The following is a 5,859-nucleotide window of genomic DNA, read 5'->3' as shown; positions in this document are numbered from 1 at the left end:
GTGAAGTAAGCCAGGCAGAGAAGGACAGAAACCATATGTTTGCACTCATAGGTCTAGCAGGAAAACAAGAGAGACCTAACGGAGAACCAGGGGGAGCGGAGGAGGGAGAGAGAGTTGGGGAGAGAGAGGGATGCAAAACTTGAGAGACTATTGAATGCTGAGAATGAACTGAGGGTTGAGGGGGAAGGGGAGGGGGGAAAAGAGGTGGTGGTGATGGTGGAGGGCACTTGAGGGGAAGAGCACTGGGGGTTGTATGGAAAACAATTTGACAATAAAATATTATGAAAAAAAAATAAATAAATGTATTTTTTTTTATTTTTGATAGAGAGAGATGGAGTCATGCTAAGCGAAATAAGTCAGGCAGAGAAGGAAAGATAATATATGTTTTCACTCATAGGTCTAGCAGGAGAAACCTAATAGGGGACCATGGGAAGGAGAAATATGGGGAAAGAGTTGGGGAGAGGGAGTGAGGCAAATCATGAGAGACTTTAATGCTGAGAACAAACAGGGCTGAGGAGGGAGGGGGGAAGGGGAAAGGGGTGGCACTTGCAGGGAAGAGCACTGAGTGTTATATGAAAACCAACTTGGCAATAAACTATTTAAATACAAAAACACTGTAAAAAATAAATAAAATAATAAAATAAATAATTGTAAAAAACAAATTTAAAAAAAGACTGGGGTTGACAGAGATTTTTTAAAATAACCCACATATATGCTATCTTCATGAAATTCACTCATAAAAATATAGGTCTACTGAAATGAAAAAATGGGAAAAGCTACACTATGTAAAATTCATCTTAAAAATCAGAAGCAGCCACATTAATATCTGGTAAAATAGACTTCAGAGTAAAGAGAAAAAATAGATAATAAAACAATGTGAATGAGAACGGGAATATAGCAACAAAAATGGAGGAGACCTTTAAAATTATAAAAGAGACCAGTGTCATCTGCCATCTTGTGTGAAGCAAGGTGGCTTTCACATTTCTTGAGGATCCTCTCTGCTTCCACTTCAATTGCTCCTTGATTACAGACACTTCTTAGGATCAGTTCCAGAGCTATGACAGTACCAGTGGCAGCTTCCACTGTTATAGAGGAAGTGGTGGCCAGGGTGGCCTCCACAACTTCCACTTCCTGCTGCATTGTCTGGGTCTCAGTCAGAACTGTGGACCTTTGGAACCCAGCCTGGACCAGGGTGGCACCACACCCCCAATCCCACCACTGCCTCCACACCAGCAATAGCAGCAGCCACCAATGAGGCCACCGCCACCACAGCAACTGCTGCTGCTACCACAGGACTTGTCCAAGCCCATTGTTCCTCAGGGACCTGGCCCAGCTTTCAGAGTAAGCAGTGCTCCAACAGCCTCCAGCTTGGCACTGCTCACCACTTCTCCAATCCCTTGGGCCCCCACAGGGCCAGGCCCCACCCACACCCTTGCTACTTGTCACCTCAGTGCTCCCTTGGGTACCCCCAAACATATTGTCAAGCAGCAGGGTCATCACTGTTCCCTCAGGCTGTGGGCCCACCGCCTCCACCCACAAGCAGCCTAAAGGTGGCAAATTGCAGGCAGACCTAAACCCTGTGGTGGCCTGGGCCTATGTACTCAAGGGCACCCCTCAAGCCCTTGAGGTGGTAGGGAGCCCTGCAGAAGATGGCAGCACCACTCATCCTACCAACAGCAGTGCCACTTGGAGAAATTTAAAGACAACTTATCCCTCTTGAGGAGGCATGAGGAGAAAACTTACACTCAGCACTGTTGGCTGGTTGTTGGGAATCTATCTGCACATATGATGGAGGATGAATTCAAAAGATTAAATAGGGAGAACCAGGAGAAAGAAAGGATTTAGACATATTAAACTTGAATCTAGAGCATTGGCTAAAATTGACAAAGCTGAACACCCATGAGAGTTTTCAACCCAGCTTTGAGTTCACTTTGCCATATGTGCTGCTGCCCTTTCCATTCAGAATTTTAATCTTATGTTTCCAGGGAACTGTTGGAAGAAGTGTTTTGCCACTTTGGTCCTATTGAAAGGGCTATTGTAATTGTGGATGATCACAGAAAACCTGTAGGGAAAGGCATTGTTGAATTTGTTTCTAAACCAGCAGCAAGAAAAGCATTTGAAAGATGCTGTGAGAGTGTTTTTCTTACTGACAACTCCTTGTTCAGTCATTGTGGAACCACCCAAACAATTAGATGATGAAGATGGTCTCCCTGAAGAACTAGCATAGAAGAATCCAGTGTATCAAAATTAGAAGAGAAACTCCTCCTCATTTTGCCCAGCATGTCACATTTGAGTATGAATATTTTCAGCAATGGAAGCCCCTGAGTGAAACGGAAAAACAGCAAAGGAAACAAATCAATAAAACATGAAAGATACACAAGACAAATTGGAATGTGAAATGGAAGTTGGCTGTCATGAGCATCAAGCAAATATTGTGTATGAAGATTTAATGAGACACTACAAGGAATTAAGACATATGGAGGAATGAATGTCACAATCAAGAAATGAAGAAACATAAAGAGATGCAAGTAAAGCAAAAGAATGATGTAGAAGGGAAAAGAGATGAAGATTGGTCAATATGAGATGGAAGAATAAATGAGACACCAAGGAGAGGAAAATTATAGCAGATAGGCTAGGGGGATCCAAGAGAAAGAGACATGAGAATGGATGGTAGAGGGGTGAAGAGCATGGGAAAGCCCTATGGTTTAGGAGGCCAGAAAGTACTACCTCTAGGTGGTGATGGCATAGGTTAAGAAACTAATCCTGGAGTTCCACTAGCAACCATGAGTCATTCCACGATGGGAAGTATATATTGAGAGTCAGTTGAGCATACAACTCTTGATTTTGGCTCAGGTCATGACCTCACGATTCCTAAAATTGAGCCTCATGTTGGGCTCTGCACTGACAGTGCAGAGTCCCCATGGGATTTTCTTTCTCTCCCTCTCTATCTGCCCTCTCCCCCCCTTCTTTCTCTCTCTCTCTCACTCTCACTCTTGCACTCTGTTTCTGTCTCTCTCTCTCTCTCTCTTTCTCTCTCTCTCTCTCTCTCTCTCTCTCTCTCTGTCAAAACAAATAAATAAACTTTAAAGAAAAAAATTTTATATGGAAGAGAAAGAATAAAAGAATAACCAAATTTTTTAAAAACTAAAAACAATAAGAGAAGAGATTTTGTAATGATAAAGACTATAATCCAAATAGAGGCAAAAGAACTTTATCAACAATAGCCAAATTATGGAATGAACCCAAATGTCCATCGACTGATGAACAGATAAGAAGATGTGTACACACACACACAAGAGACTATTACCCAGAAAGAGAAGAATGAAGTCTTGCCATTTGCAATGACATGGATGGAGGTAAAGAGTATTATGCTAAGCAAAATAAATCAGAGAAAGACAAATGCCATATGATCTGACTCATATGTAGAATTTTACAAACAAAACAAACAAACATACCAGGTTTAAGAGGAGAGAGGAAAACCAAGAAACAGACTCTTAACTATAGAGAACAAACTAATGGTTGACAGAAGGGAGGTGAACAGAGGGCATGGGTTAAATAAGTGATGGAGGCTAAGGAGGGTACTTGTGATGAACACCAGGTGTTATATGAAAGGACAAATCACTAAATTCTACACCTGAAACTAACTAGAATTTAAATAAAAATATGAGAAAAAAAGGATATAAATAAATACATCTACGAAAATCATTTAGGCATGCTACTTTATATTTTATACAGAAATGAACTCTAAGAAGGTTAAAATCTAAGTAAAAATAAATAAATAAATAAAGCTATAAAAATATTAAAAGGAAATATGGGAGAATGTTTTTGTGATCTTGAGCTGAATAAAGCTGTGATTTGCAAGACACAAAAAAGGAAAAATTGGCCAATTCAAAAACACAAAACTTTAAATTTTTTATATGAAAATGAACTATTTGAGGTTGAAATGCAAATAACAAAGTAGGTAAAGTATTTTTCATACATATGGTAGATATAAGGTTAATAATCACAAAACATAAAGAGCCCTTGAAATTTAATTTAAAAAAGATAAACTACTTAATAGAAACATGGAAGAAGGGCATGAACGGGCATTCATAAAAGAAATACAAATAGCCAGCATATACATGAAAACATGCTCAATCTTACTAGTAATAAAATTAAAAATGTTTCCTTTAAGTATCATAAACAAAGATTAAAAAGGTGATTATTAATGATGTGGGGAAATGGTTGCTTTCTATACTGATGGTGTAAATATAGTTGACACTGCCATTTTAGTGGGCAATTGGGCAGTCTCTATAAAATTTTTAGTAAGTATTCCCTTTGTCCTAACAGTTTAATTCACTAAAATTTATCCTAAGCAAATCACATAATAAGAGCATAAAGATGTAGGTATAAAGATCACCACAGTGTTGCTTATAATTAAAGAAGAACGGTTTAAATGTGTGCTATGGAATGTTATATAGATTTTACAAAGGATAAGTTAGAAAAAGTAGATCACAAAAGAGTATGTATAGTATGATACACTTCACATAAAGTCAGATAATTATCAGCCTTCTTTATTTTAGATTTCTATTTTTCTTTCTATTTATTTTTTTCTTTTATGGTTTATTGTCATGTTGGTTTCCATTAACACCCCGTGCTCATCCAACAAGTGCCCTCCTCCATGCCCATTGCCCCCCTTCTCCTCTCCCCCTCCCCCATCATCCCTCAGTTTGTTCTCAGTATTCAAGAGTCTCTCATGGTTTACCTCCCTCCCTCTCCAAAACTATTTTTCACCCTTCCCCTCCTCCATGAACTTCTCTTAAATTTCTGCTATTCCACTTATAGGTCAAAACATATGGTATCTGTCCTTCTCTGCCTGACAAATTTCACTTAGCAGAACACCCTCGAGTTCCATGCACGTTGCTACGAATGGCCAGATTTCATTCTTCCTCATTGCCATGTAGTACTCCATTGTATAGATAAACCACATCTTCATGATCCATTCATCAGTTGATGGACATTTAGGCTCTTTCCATGATTCGGCTATTGAAAGTGGTGGTATGAACATTGGGGTACGTATGCTCCTATGCATCAGGACTTCTGTATCCCTTGGGTAAATCCTTAGCAGTACTATTACTGGGTCATGGGGGAGTTCTACTGGTAATTTTTTTTCTTAAATAGATTATTGTCAAGTTGGTTTCCATACAACATCCAGTACTCTTCCACACAACTGCCCTCCTCCATCACCACCACCTCTTCTTCACCCTCCACCTTCCCCTTCAACCCTCATTTCGTTTTCAGTATTCAATAGTCTCTCAAGTTTTGCATCCCTCTCTCTCCCCAACTCTCTTTCCCTCTTCCCCTCCCCTTGGTCCTCCATTAGGTTTCTCCTGGTCTCCTGTTAGACCTATGAGTGCAGACAGATGGTATCTGTCTTTCTCTGCCTGACTTATTTCCCTTAGCATGATACCCTCGAGGTCCATCCACTTTCCTACAAATGCCCATATGTCATTCCCTCTCATTGCCATGTAGTACTCCATTGTGTATATATACCACATCTTCTTGATCCACTCATCAGGTGATGGACATTTAGGCTCTTTCCATGTTTTGGCTATTGTTGACAGTGCTGCTATGAACATTGGGGTACATGTGCTCCTATGCATCAGCACTTCTGTATCCCTTGGGTAAATCCCTAGCAGTGCTATTGCTGGGTCGTTAGGGAGTTCTATGGATAATTTTTTTGAGGAACCTCCACACTGTTTTCCAGAACGGCTGCACCAGTTTACATTCCCACCAAGAGTGTAGGAGGGTGCCCGTCTCTCCACCCCCTCGCCAGCATCTAGAGTCTCTTGATTTGTTCATTTTAGCCACTCTGACTGG

General features: G+C 40.2%; 1 protein-coding gene and 1 pseudogene across 4 annotated transcripts in view; both read left to right on the top strand.

Moving 5' to 3' along the window:
* The window catches only part of PHKA1 (phosphorylase kinase regulatory subunit alpha 1), a 195,992-nt gene that overhangs the window by 131,767 nt on the left and 58,366 nt on the right, over positions 1-5,859 (top strand). The gene's annotated exons all lie outside the window — the stretch shown is intronic.
* On the top strand, positions 1,252-2,816 carry LOC115284270 (annotated as a pseudogene).

Source organism: Suricata suricatta, chromosome X, assembly GCF_006229205.1.
Source record: "Suricata suricatta isolate VVHF042 chromosome X, meerkat_22Aug2017_6uvM2_HiC, whole genome shotgun sequence".
NCBI lineage: Eukaryota > Metazoa > Chordata > Mammalia > Carnivora > Herpestidae > Suricata > Suricata suricatta.
This window is presented reverse-complemented; position numbering and strand designations above follow the sequence as displayed.